At 40.8% G+C, this 13401-nt stretch overlaps 1 protein-coding gene across 1 annotated transcript in view; it reads right to left on the bottom strand.

Moving 5' to 3' along the window:
• Gria4 (glutamate receptor, ionotropic, AMPA 4) overlaps positions 1–13401 on the bottom strand; it is a 269646-nt gene that overhangs the window by 92153 nt on the left and 164092 nt on the right. The window lies entirely within an intron of this gene.

The following is a 13401-nucleotide window of genomic DNA, read 5'->3' as shown; positions in this document are numbered from 1 at the left end:
GCTCAGAGATAATGTCCAGACCCTGAGTCCAACCCTGGTACATTCTCTCTCTCTCTCTCCCCCTGTCCTTCTCTCTCTTCTCCCTCTTCTTCTCCCTCTGATACTACCAATTGAGGGACTGTGGTGCCCTTAAGGAAAGGTTTGGTTAAACTTTACTGTATGGGGCAAAGAAAATACCAGAGCCTCTAGAATTAGATGGTAAAGGTGGAGAGGTTGCTGGAGCCGGGAGTGGGAGGAGGGAATGTTCTTTAACTTTGCTGGACTTGGTGGAAGGTGACTCATCCAGTCCAAGAACCTGGGTTATGAAGGAGCCGTGAGTCTGTGATCTCAGCACTGTGTGTATCTTCATGCCAAGGCCAACAGTGTCATAGTAACTTCCTGCTTACTCTAGTTCTCTGTTTGAATAATCATATAAGAGACCAAGGGCAGTGGGGGGGGGGAGAGTACTCTAATCTATAAATAGACTTCATATAAGGAGTGGTTAGAATCCGAGTCTACTAGCCAGTGATTGTTTTTCAGTTTATGGCTTAACATAAATAAAAATATCCTAGTCCTCTTCAAGGCAGTCTAGTGCTTCTTTGAGTTCATGCTGTAGATGCATCCATTGCTTCTCTTTCTTAACTTTCTGAAGTGAGAATTGAGCCTTGCAGATTAGAAGTGAAGATCTGAGAGGAATACTCATTGCTTGCAAGATAAAAAGAAAGCCTTTTTGACTTTCTGTATCGTGTGTGAGTCTCAGATCATGGAGGTTGGTTTATTGAGATGTGTTTTTTACATGTGAGTTTCCAATATGATGTTCAGGTAATGTCAACTGACAAAACTAATGATGGGCTCATATTTGAAATGTAAAGTACTTGATAGCCAGCCAAAAAGAGAAACACTGTGGCAGTTAGGATTCATTTATTTCTGAACAGATATATTCTCTAAAGAGGAAGTGAGAGAAGGTGTTAATTACTATGTAATGATTCTGGTATACCTATTGCTTCACTTAGTCTCCTTCAAGTAAGGCATGCCAGTGATTATCTTTTCAAATCTTACTTAGACCTCCTTAAAACCTGAGCTGGAAAGAGGGAACAGCTGACACTAAGCAAAAAGAAAGGAATGTACATGTCACCTGATATGGAAGAAATAACTGTATTGTCAAAGCTCATAGAATTCACAAACCTTATAGACCACGATAAAGACAATTTGCCCCATGAAGGTTAGAATGTGTTTGTGACTTTAAATATCACTATTTCACAATACTTAATTACAATAAAACATTTGATATAAAAAAAAAACCTGGAAACCCAGGATGGGAGAAACAAACAAACAAACACACTTTCCTTAATGCATGTGTTCATATCTCATTTATTACTTCCTTGGGATTTGCTCTCTGATCACACCTAGCAACGCATGGCTGGATTTGAAGGGACCGCTTTGAAAAATGACAGTTGGTCCCTTTACTTTTCCTTTTTCTACTTTTATTTATCACCACACTAAAAGTAATTCTAAGACTTTTTTTTGCTATAAAAATGATAACCATGAGCCACGCATATCAAAATAATCTTCCTGCTCCCTGGGATCAATCCCTGGTTTGGTTCATTTCTTTAGATATTGCTGATATTTTTTTGACATCATGTGGCTGGCAGGACAAGGCATTCATGTTGTGATTCTCCTTCTGACACGGCGTTCACAGGATGTAGAGAGACAGCCTTCTGATGAAATTTATATTTGTTCCCACTTCCAGCACCAGAGTGAAGGATTTACACTAATAAAACAAAACCATACTTCAAAAGGCAGCATTTCATTATCTGATTGCTCAGTTACAAATGACTCTAGGGCTGAAATAAGACAAAAAGCCAAGCATGCAATCTTTGTTAAATGTCAGGGAAAGTTGGCCACCTAAAAGACCCATTAATCATAGTCAGAAATAAATGGCATCTTTTCAATGCGGTGAAAAGAACAGTCAGTTTCAGTTCCTTGGGAAAAAAAAACTTCGATTCTTTTACAAGTTGTGTTTGATGTTAATGTGCTCTCTTATTATTCATTGCTGCTCAGATGTGCACATCTTATTTATTTGCCAAGATAGCTGGGGAAATATTGTAACTAGGAGAAAATATTGCTGTGGAATCTGTGATTATGTAACTCAGTTGTTATATAAACGCGAAAAATCATCACAAGTAAGGCCATACAATTTCTACATCTGGCTCTGATTTATATCTTGTGAGTTATTAAAAAAATCTGCAATATAATATGGCTAGTCAAAAAAAGGAATGCTGCAATTTTAAGTGAAAATCACGTAGTTAACAGGAAATTTGCTACTGTAAAAGAATTTTTACCTCTTGATTATGCTTGAGAAGCTGTCTAACAATTCCACGTAACTACTTGAAAAGTTTCTACATACAAGATTCTATAAGGTTCATCAAGGTAAATAAAAACATAATCCTTTATCTTTTCAGAGAATCTAGTATCTAACAGGTCAGATAGGTAACTGGCCATGACACAAAAGATACATTGTTGCATAAATGTCTTCAATGGAATCAGAATACTTAAAAAGTAATATAGGGAGAGACCATTAAGGACACAGTCACATTAATGATGAAAAATAAGTAAGCTAGCTTGGCAGTGGTGGTTCATGCCTACAATCCTACCTACTCAGGAGCCTGAGAGCTGAGGATCCCAGTTTGAAGCCAGTCCAGGTAGGAAAGTCCCTGAGACTCTTATCTCCAGTTAATCACCAAAAAGCTGGAAGCAGGGATCTGGCTCAAGTGGTAGAGCACTTGCCTTGAACAAAAAAGCCCAGGGACAAGCCCCAGGACCTGCACCAAAGAAGCAAAAAGAAAAGAAAAGAGGGCTGGGAAGGTGGCTACGTGGTAGAGTGTTAGCCTCACATAAATGACGCCCTGGGTTCGATTCCTTGGCACCACATAAACAGCAAAGGCCGGAAGTGGCACTGTGGCTCAAGTGGTAGAGCGCTAGCCTTGAGATGAAGAGCTGAGGGACATCGCCCAGGCCCAGAGTTCAAAAGCCCCACGACTGACAAAAGAAAAGAAAAGAAAAGAAAGCATACTTATAGACCTCTCAGAGCACTATCAAGTGTGCATGAAATATCTCTAACCCTACTATGATATCATATAATAATACTATCAATTCAGCTAAGCAGGATGATAGTGAACAGTCCTGAGCTTTACATCTTCACACATCAACACATTTTATTTCATCCATGGATAATGACCTATTTTGGATGAGTAGCATCTCAGAGCTGTTGCTGCTAATTACACAAGCTGGGCTTATTTATTTGATGTTCTTCTTTTTTTTGGGGGGGGAACTGTTATTTGATTTGGATGTCTGTATACAAAGCAGCAGGAAGAGCAGGAGAAATTTACACCAGGGAGGAGATCATTTCACAAAGACAAAAACCTGTCCATATGCCACACGAGGTTCCCCTCGGATGAAGACTGAAATGTGACTACTGTGGTTTCCAGTGAGAATGCCCAGGGTGTACCTTTATGGAACAGGGAATGGATGCTGGGTCTGGAAGTCCTATCTCAGAAGAGAAAATTCAAGGCAGAAATAGGGGAGAGGCGAGGGTGAGAGCAATTAGTTAGCCTCTGATCAGGTAGGTAGAGAAACATTATGCATTGCTCAGATGAACTGTGTGGGCAGCTGCTGCTACAGTATCAGTTCTGCTGGTCTGCACTAGATTCCTGAGTTGGAGAAGAGCCTGTATGTGTGTGAGCCTCCTTCAAAGAGACAGTCTGTGATGATCATTTGCTTTTAATGCCACCATACTGGAAGTCTAGTGCAGATCTGGTAACCATTTAGTGTGGGCTCCCGCCAAAGGGGCTTAGTAGGGACATAGCATGCTCAAAGGCCACAGTGTGGGCCTCAAGGTCTCAACGCACAGGAGCAAGGACCGGCATGCCAGTTTGGTGAAGGCTCTCTGCAGCTGTGATTGAAGCATTTATTCATGCTACCGTTCAAGAAGGGCATGGGGAATAAGCAAATGCTTTTCTTTCTTACCCAGCTAGACGTGATACATGTAAACCTGAGATAAGAATGGATGTGTTGAGTTTCTCTCTTCTTCAACATTCAAAAGTAAAACTAGATAAATCTACCTTTCAAAGTGGATTGGAAAAAAAAATGACCATTTCAAAGCTAGTCCTTGGCATCTTACCTTATCCCTAAGGCCTCTTGTGTTTTCTGACAGTAATGCCTTTGCTGTCTGACCACTATAATACTGTATGCATGCATCGTTCACAAAGAACTTGAAGCATTGCATCTCTGACATTCAACCATTGTAGTAGAACCCATAATTCTCTAGCAATTCTTCCTTTTATCCAAAGCAATGGAATTTTAACCTTGGGAGTGTCAGAATACATTTCCTCTCCTCTCTTCTTTTGGACAGGAAGTGTGGTAAACTTTCTTCCAGAGACTTTTTTGTTGGCCTGTATTTATTTATTTATTTTGCAAAGATGCTATACAGAGGGGTTACAGTTACACGAGTGCGGCAATGAGTACACTACTTGTTGATCATTGCTATCTTTCCCTTGTTTTGTCCCACTGTCTCTTCCCTCCCCCTCCTCGCACACTCCTCCCCCGCTAAGGCCCGCCCCTTGCCGAAGTTGTAACGTTCATTTCCAATATACTGTTCTGTGGGTATCATTGTTGCAAGGGGTCATCCTGTGTCCTTGTTTCACCATTTTGTTATTCCCCTCCCCCCTCCCAGATTAGACAACTGTATATACAAGATTCAGGGTACCAAAATCAAGAATAATGACAACAGGGGATATACCATAGGGGGAAGAACATACAAAGGAAACAAAAAAAAATCACATAGTACATTAAAAACAACAACAACAAAGAAAGAGCTCTGTGTCCATATCTTGGAGTTCACTTAGCATCATCTTAAATGGATATATGTACATAGCTTTTGAGTTTTTCAGCTAATCTGATAAGATTATCCTACATGTATGCTAATTATTGCAAATAAGGGAAACCATGAGACCTAAATTTCTTTGGGACTGACTTACTTCATTTAATATGATTTTTTTCCAAGTCTTTCCATTTCCTAACAAATGGGGCAGTGTTGTACTTTCTGATGGAAGCCTAGAATTCCACTGTATGTGTGTGTATGTATGTGTATGTATGTATGTGTATGTATACACACACACACACACACACACACACACACACACATATATATATATATATATATCACATTTTCTTGATCCATTCATCTACTGAGGGGCATTTGGGTTAGTTCCATATCTTAGCTATGGTGAATAATGCTGTGGTAAACATAGCTGTGCTGGTAGCTTTAGTATGGCCTTGTTTGTTTTCAATTGGGTAAATGCCCAAAAGTGGGATTGCTCGGAGAGCTGTGTAGTATCTATGTATAGATCTATGTGTAGTCTTTTGAGGAACCTCCATACTGCTTTCCAAAGTGGCTGAACAAGTTTACACTCCCACCAACAGTGCAGTAGGATTCCCTTTTGGCCACATCCCCTCCAGCATCTATTGTTATTAGATTTCTTGATTATAGCCATTCTAACTGGGGTGAGGTGGAATCTCAATGTTGTCCTGATTTGCATTTCTTCTTTGGTCAGAGAAGTTGAGCATTTCTTCATATGTCTATTGGCCATTCTTATTTCCTCTTCAGAGAAGTTTCTCTTTAAGTCTTTAGCCCACTTATTAATGGGATGATTGTTTCTTTGAAGAATTGTTTTGGGCAAATTTAATTTGTTGAGTTCTAAGTATATTTTAGATATGAGACCCTTGTTCATTGTATGGTTAGTGAAGATCTTCTCCCAATCCATGGGCTTTCTATTGATCTTGCTAGCTATGTCCTTTGCCATGCAGAAGCTCTGCAGTTTCATGCAACCCTATTTGTCCAAACTTCCTTTGATTTGTTGTGTTTCTGGGTCTTTATTAAAAAAATTTCATTTAAATAGGGATACAGGTGGATCCATTGCAACAAAGAGATGTACAAGACAAGACGCTATGTTGAAAAATGAACTTTACAACTTTGGCCAGGGTGGGGGGGGGATAGGAGGGCAGGGATGGGAAGGGGAAACAAAGGAGGAGGCAACAATGCTTTATAAGAAATGTACTCATTACCTTGCTCATGTAATTGTAACCCCGCTACACATTATTTTCACAATAAAAATTATTAATAATAAAAAAAAGAAAATTTCAGTCTGTGCCAAGGAGCCGTAGTTTCTCCTATTCCTTCCTGTAATGTTTTCAGAGTGTCTGCTTTGACTTTGAGGTCTTTGATCCATTTGGAGTTGATTCTGGTGCAGGGTGATATATAAGGATCTAGCTTTAGTTTTCTACAAGTGATTAAACAACTTTGCCAGCACCATTTGCTGAAGAGGCTGTCTTCCTTCCATTCTATTTTTTGTCTTCCTTATTGAAGATTAGGTGGCTATAGGTCTGCGGGTTCATTTCTGGGTCTTTGGTTCTATTCCATTAGTCCTAAGGTCTGTTCTTTTGCCAGTACCAAGCTGTTTTGACTACTGTGGCCTTGTAGTAGAGTTTGAAGTCTGGTATTGTTATTCCTCCAGCACTGTTCTTTCTGATAAGGATTATTTTGGATATTTGTGTGTCATATGAAGCTTTGGATTGCTTCTTCTATTTCATTGAAGAATGAGGCTGGGATATTGATGGGCATCGCACTGAATTTGTAGATAGCCTTTGGCAGTACTGCCATTTTCCCAATGTTAATCCTCCCAATCCAGGAGCATGCAAGGTTTTTCTACTTCCTTCGTTCTGCTTTAATTTCCTTTTTCAGGTTTTTAAAGTTTCCATCATAGAGATCCTTCACGTCTTTAGGTAACTCCTAGGTATTTTATTTTTTGTGGGGCTATAACAAAAGGAGTTGCTTTCCTGCTTTCAGCTGTGCTCTATCATTATTGGCAAACAGAAAAGCCATTGATTTTTGAGTTTTTTTTGTTTTGTTTTGGTGGTTGTGGGGCTTAAGCTCTGGATCTGGGCACTGTCCCTCAGCTCTTCAGCTCAAGGCTAGCGCTCTACCTCTTGAACCACAGAACCACTTCTGGTTTTCTGGTGGTTTATTGGAGGTAGAGTCTCACAGACTTTCCTGCCTGTGCTGGCTTTGAATCACGATCCTCAGATCTCAGCCTCCTGAGTAGCTAGGATTACAGGCATGAGCCACCGGTGCCTGGCTTGAGGGTTAATTTTATACCACGCTACCTTGCCAAAGTTTTGAATCAGCTGGAGTAACTTGGGAGTGGAGTCCATGGGGAACTTTAAATACAAGATCATGTCATCTGCAAAGAGGGAGAGTTTTACTTCATCTTTCCCTATTTGGATCCCCTTTATGCTTGCATCTTGTCTTATTGCTCTAGCTAGGTATTCTAATTCAAAATTGAAGAGGAGTGGAGAGAGTGGACTTCCTTGTCTTGTTCTTGAGTTTAGAAGAAACGGCTTTAACTTTTCTCCATTAAGTATAATGCTAGCTGTAGGTTTGTCATACGTGGCCTTTACTGCATTGAGGAATGTTCCCTGGATTCCTAGCTTTTCCAGAGCTTTCATCATAAAGGGTGTATCAAATGCTTTTTATGCATCTATTGAGATAATCATGTGGTTCTTACCCTTGCTCTTGCTGATGTGATGAATTTTATTAATTGATTTGTATATGTTGAACCAGCTTTGCATCCCTGGAATGAATCCTGTTTGATTGTGGTGTATGGTTTTTTTGATTACTTGTTGAAGTCAATAGCCAGAATTTTGTTGACAAGTTTTGCATCAATGTTCATCAAAGAAATGGGTCTATAGTTCTCTTTCTTTGATGAGTTCCTGTCTGGTTTGGGGATGAGGGTTCTGATGGCTTCATAGAAGCAATTCAGTAATGAACTTTCATTTTCAATTTCATTGAAGAGTTAGAGGAGTGAGTATTGGTGTGAGCTCTGCTTTGAAGCAGTGAACCCATCTGGTCCTGGGCTTTTCTTGGATGGGAGGTCTCTTATTGCTGTTTATATGGGTCTGTTTGATATGGGTCTGTTAATTTGGTTTAACTCTTCTTGATTGAGTTTGGGCATGTCAATATTTGTCTTCCAGAGACTTTTCATCTTGCCTTCTGGTCATTCATCTTGCTGCCTGAGTATGAATGCCACCCCTGGGTCGTGAGGTCAAGGTTTTTGAGTAATGATGTCAGCAGGGAAAAGGAACTTTTTAAAAATTTTGTTTTTGTGGGTTTTTTTGTTTGTTTGTTTTTGGCCGGTTGTAGGGCTTGAGCTTGGGGCCTAGGTGCTGTCCCTGAGCTGAGATCTTTTGCTCAAGGCTAGTGCTCTACCACTTTGAGCCACAGCTCCACTTCTAGTTTTCTGGTGGTTAATTGGAGATAAGAGTCTTTCCTGCCCAGACTGGCTTTGAACTGTGATCCTTAGATCTCAGCCTCCTGAGTATCTAAGATTACAGGCCTGAGCCACTAGTACCCAGCTTTGAGGAATCTTTAACAAATCTTTTAATTATGTGTAGTTTGCTAGAGCAGTGGGTTCCTAAGGTGTTTTTTTTTCTCATTTTTTGCTGTGATTGGACATCATAACTGCACTAGAAAGCAGCTTTCCCCACCCTCACGGAGAGAACATTGGTGTGATTCCTGCCCCCTGGCAGAGCTGTGCACTGAACGCCCATCTCCCATGCTCCAGTGCAATGACTTTTCATCACTTGTTCCAACTGGAGAGCAGGCGGCAAAATGAACAAGGCACCAGCTCCTCCTCCCCTCACATGCCCAGCTCCTTACTTTACCCTCCTCAGCCACTGCGTGTTCCAAAGAGCGGAAGAGTCTGTGTCTCCCATCCTCCTCCTCCTCTACCTAGTCTCTGCCTCTGCATTGGCAGCATTGTGGCTCTTCTCTTTGGGCTTCATCGTAGCCTTGTTTAAAGGCTGAAACTTTTTAAGCAAGTCTGTTGGTACCATGCGGAGGTCAGAACCCCCCAGCTGTGTCTGTTGGTTCTCAGGGCTCCACATCATCTCTCCTGTGCTCTCTGGCTTCCTCACTGTCAAACATTATGGGCAAACTAGCCCCATCCCCCAGCTGGGTTCCAGCCTCCGGCTTTGTCCTGGGTGCTGTCCCCAACACAGGGTCTCACCCTTTCACTTCCTTTTTTGGGTTGATTCACATGGTGTCCCTTTCATGAGGCCCTGGAAAGTCTCAACCTCCTCATCCAACAGCGGCCTGTGTAACACTTAATCCTCATCAGCATGGCCTTCTTTCCCCCACTTTCTTTTTTTATGCTTGTGGGGCTTGAACTCAGGGCCTGGGCGCAGGCCCTGAGCCTCTTTGTGCTCAAGGCTAGCACTCTACCACATCAGCCACAGTACGACTTCCAGCTTTTTCTGAGTAGTTTATTGGGGATAAGAGTTTCATGGACTTTTCTGTCGTGGCTGCTTTTGGACCTTGGTCCTCACATCTCAGCCTCCTGAGTGGCTCAGATTACAGGTATTTCTTGTTCAGTGCCCATTTCCTCAATAGGAGTGTAATCTAAAGACTGCGACTTTGCTTTCTTCACTCTGTACCTCAGAGCTGGAAAGTACTCAGCAAACTGAAGGTTTGGAAATTACTCCATTCATGGTGGTGAAATAGTAGAAACTTTAGAGAAGGGAAGAGATGGATTTGTAAATCCTTTCTCTTTCCCTTTTCCCTTCTCCTCCTCCTCTTGCCTACCCTCTTCCCTTCCCCGTCTTTCCTCTACTTCCTTCCTTCCTCCCTTCATCCCTTCCTTTCTTCCTTCTTCCCTCCCCCCCTTCCTTCTTTCCTTCCTTCCTTCCCCTCTCCTCCCTCCCTCCATCTTTCCCTCTCTCCCAGAATTTTCCTTTTCTTTTTTTAATATATATTTTTATTGTAAAGATACTGTACAGAGAGGTTACAGTTACGTGAGTAGTAATGAGTCCATTTCCTATCGAGCATTGTTACCCCCTCCTTTGTTTTTCCCCTACCATCCTTTCCCTCCCCACCTCCCCAACTCCCGCCCCCCCACCAAGTTGTAAAGTTCATTTTCAACATAATGTCTTGTACATCTCATTGTTACAATGGGTCAGCCTGTATCCTTGTTATTTCCCTTCTCCTCCCCAGATTAGAAAAATGTATATTCAAGATGCAGGGCACTGGAATCAAATACAGTGAAAACAGGGCTTATACCATGGGGGAAGAACATACAAAAGAAACAAAAAAATCTTATAGTACATTACAAGTACATTAAAAACAACAGCAACAAAGATAAATTGCTCGTGTCCCTATCTTGGGGTTCATTTCGCTTAGCATCATCTTATATGGCCTTATATACATAGCGTTTGACCTTTTCTGCTTGGCCTAGACATATACTAGTTATTGCAAATAAGGGAAACCATGGGACCTATGTTTCTTTGGCCTGGCTTACTTCACATAATAGAATTTTCTAAATTAAAATAAGTCATAATGCAACAGTGCCTGTCTTCCAGACACATTTTTTTTTGGGGGGTGGGGGGATAAAAGGAGAGTGTCAATGTCTGTGTTCTCCAAATTCTATACCCGGTCGCTTACTCTGTGCTTATCTGCATATGAGCCAGGGTGTTTTTTAGTTTGAGTGAAGCCACATGAAATTGCTATTTGTGTCCATCAAAAATAGTCAGATGTCAGCAGCATCTTATTTTTCAACCTGGGATGGCTTCTGAGTTGAAAATAAGAATTATTGTTATTGAAAAGATCTAAAACTAACTTATAATTTACATAGTAGGTCCTAACAGAAGGCAAGTAACTGTAGAATGCCCCAGGTCTGGGCAGAAGGAAGGTCACAAGCAGTAGGAACTACGAGCCCTGCACACTTCACCCTTTTGTAATTCAGGTTTCCCTGAATATTAGTCTACAGTTTGAATTATCAATACTTATAGCAACTATCTAAAGTCACAAATCAAAGCTAAAATCAGCTTTAAAAGCTCAGAATTGAAGTATGCAACCCATTTCAGAAGGAGCTCCATTCTAAGAGATCAAAGAAAGAAACATGTTGGGTTCATACAAACAAAGCCCAGCTAACCCTGAAAAACTGGCTAATTGGTGGAGCAAGATAGCCAAAACTTTGCATGGAATGGTGGTTTTTAAAAGACCAATTAATTTAGTCTGCCCTATATTGGAAGTCTGAGTCCAACAGACCTCATTAATTAATCATGAAAGCAATCACTAGGAACAAAACACAGAAGTGTTATACAACATATTAAATATCAGTTTGGTATATTCACATGCCAAGCTGTGTACTGTAAATAATATTAATTTGTATTTGGCTTTCAGACACAAAGCCACAAGCACTGATTTTGGTGGATCTGAAAGTGATATTTTACAATGTTACTTTTGTCTTTTCTTTACAGCAGGAGTTAGCAGTACATAATTTTCTCCTGATGATTCTAGTGAAAGGGTTTGCATACAATTATGGGGACAATTTCTGTTCCTAGTAGGAACAGACACAGGATGAAGTATTCACCATATGATTAGCCTAATTTTTATATCCCGCCGAGGGAAGCTCAATTCCAAGAAGTAATTGTAAACTCCTGTCAGTGGCTGAGGGTGGACACATTTGATTACTCACTATTAAATGTCTTCAGTGGGGGAAATGGTTGGCCCCAAGGTAATTGGCTATGAACAGCAGGCTGGGTGGCAGCTGATGATGTAGGCTTAGATGTTTTCCACTGTGAATGTTTATGGTACTGAGGTGGGTTATCTGAATTCTTTAACTTTCAACGCTTTTGGCGCTCTATGTAATAATGCTGACTAATGGAGGATTTTTTATCAGTCATCGTAGGTGTTTTATTTTGTTTTGTTTTTTCCTATAGCTATCAATAAACATTGGCTTCATTCCCCATGACAAAGTGAACTTGAATGCCTTTGTTTTGTCTGAGAGAGAAGGACTTGGTGGCTTTTTGATAGAGGAGAAATGGTGGGGATGGATTCTCTACCATTCTGGGGGAATTGCAATACTAACTAATAGCTAACATAACATTCTATCTTTTTCCCAGAAGGACAAACTATCTTTCATTCTTTTCTTCTTCTTTTTTTTTTTTTGCCATTCCTGGGGCTTGAACTCAGGGCTTGGGTGCTGTCTGTGAATCTCACAGTGCTCAAGGCTAGTGCTCTACTATTTGAGCCACAGTGCCACTTCCAGTGTTTTCTGTGATTAATTGGAGGTAAGAGTCTCATTTAATATAATTTTTCCAAGTCTTTCTGTTCCTAACAAATGGAGTGATGTCATTCTTTCTGATGGAGGCACAGAATTCATATATATATATATATATATATATATATGTGTGTGTGTGTGTGTGTGTGTATGTATATATATACCTCTCTCTCTCCCTCTCTCTCTGTCTCTCTGTCTCTCTCTCTCTCTATCTATCTATCTATCTATCTATATATATATATCACACTTCTCTTGATCCATTCATCTACTGAGGGGCATCTGGGTTGGTTCCATATCTTAGCTATGGTAAATAATTCTGTGATAAGCATAGTTGTGCTGGTAGCTTTAGTGTGGCCTTGTTTGTGATCGTTTGGGTAAATGCCCAAAAGTGGGATTGCTGGGTCATAGGGGAGCTATGTGGAGTCTTTTGAGGAACCTCCATACTGCTTTCCAAAGTGGCTGAACAAGTTTACACTTCCACCAATAATGCAGCAGGGTTCCCTTTTGGCCACATCCCCTCCAGCATCTGATGTTATTAGAGTTCTTGATTATAGCCATTCTAACTGGGTTGAGTTGGAATCTCATTGTTATCTTGATTTGCATTTCTTTTATGGCCAGAGAAGTTGAGCATTTCTTCATGTGTCTATGGCCATTCTTATTTCCTCTTCAGAGAAATTTCTCTTTGTCTTTAGCCCACTTATTAATGGGATGGTGGTTTCTTTGAGGATTTGTTTTGGGTAAATTTAATTTTTTGAGTTCTAAGTATATTTTAGGTATGAGACCCTTGTCCATTGTATGGCTAGTGAAGATCTTCTCCCAATCCATGGGCTTTCTATTAATCTTGCTAGCTGTGTCCTTTGCCATTGCAGAAACTCATGGACTTGCCTGTCTGGGCTGGTTGCGAAGTGAACCATGATCCTCAGATCCCAATCTCCTGAGTAGCTAGGATTACAGGTGTGAGCCACCAGTACCCTATATGATTGTGCTTCTTTAGTTTAGTTTTGTTTTTTTTTGTTGGTTGTGGGGCTTGAGCCCTGGGCCTAGGTATAGTCCTTCAGCTCTTCAGCTAAAGGTGAGTGCTCTATCACTTGACCCACAGTGCTACTTCCAGTTTTCTGGTGGTTAACTGGAGATAAGATTTCTCATGGACTTTCTTGTCCAGGCTGGCTTTGAACTGAGATCCTGAGATCTCAGCCTCCTGAGTAGCTAGGATTACAGGTGTGAGCCACTAGCACCCTGCATGATTGTG

The sequence above is a fragment of the Dipodomys ordii genome, unplaced genomic scaffold (assembly GCF_000151885.1).
Source record: "Dipodomys ordii isolate 6190 unplaced genomic scaffold, Dord_2.0 Scaffold10, whole genome shotgun sequence".
Taxonomy (NCBI): Eukaryota; Metazoa; Chordata; class Mammalia; order Rodentia; family Heteromyidae; genus Dipodomys; species Dipodomys ordii.
The sequence above is the reverse complement of the archived record's forward strand: the minus strand, read 5'-3'. Positions and strand labels throughout refer to the sequence as shown.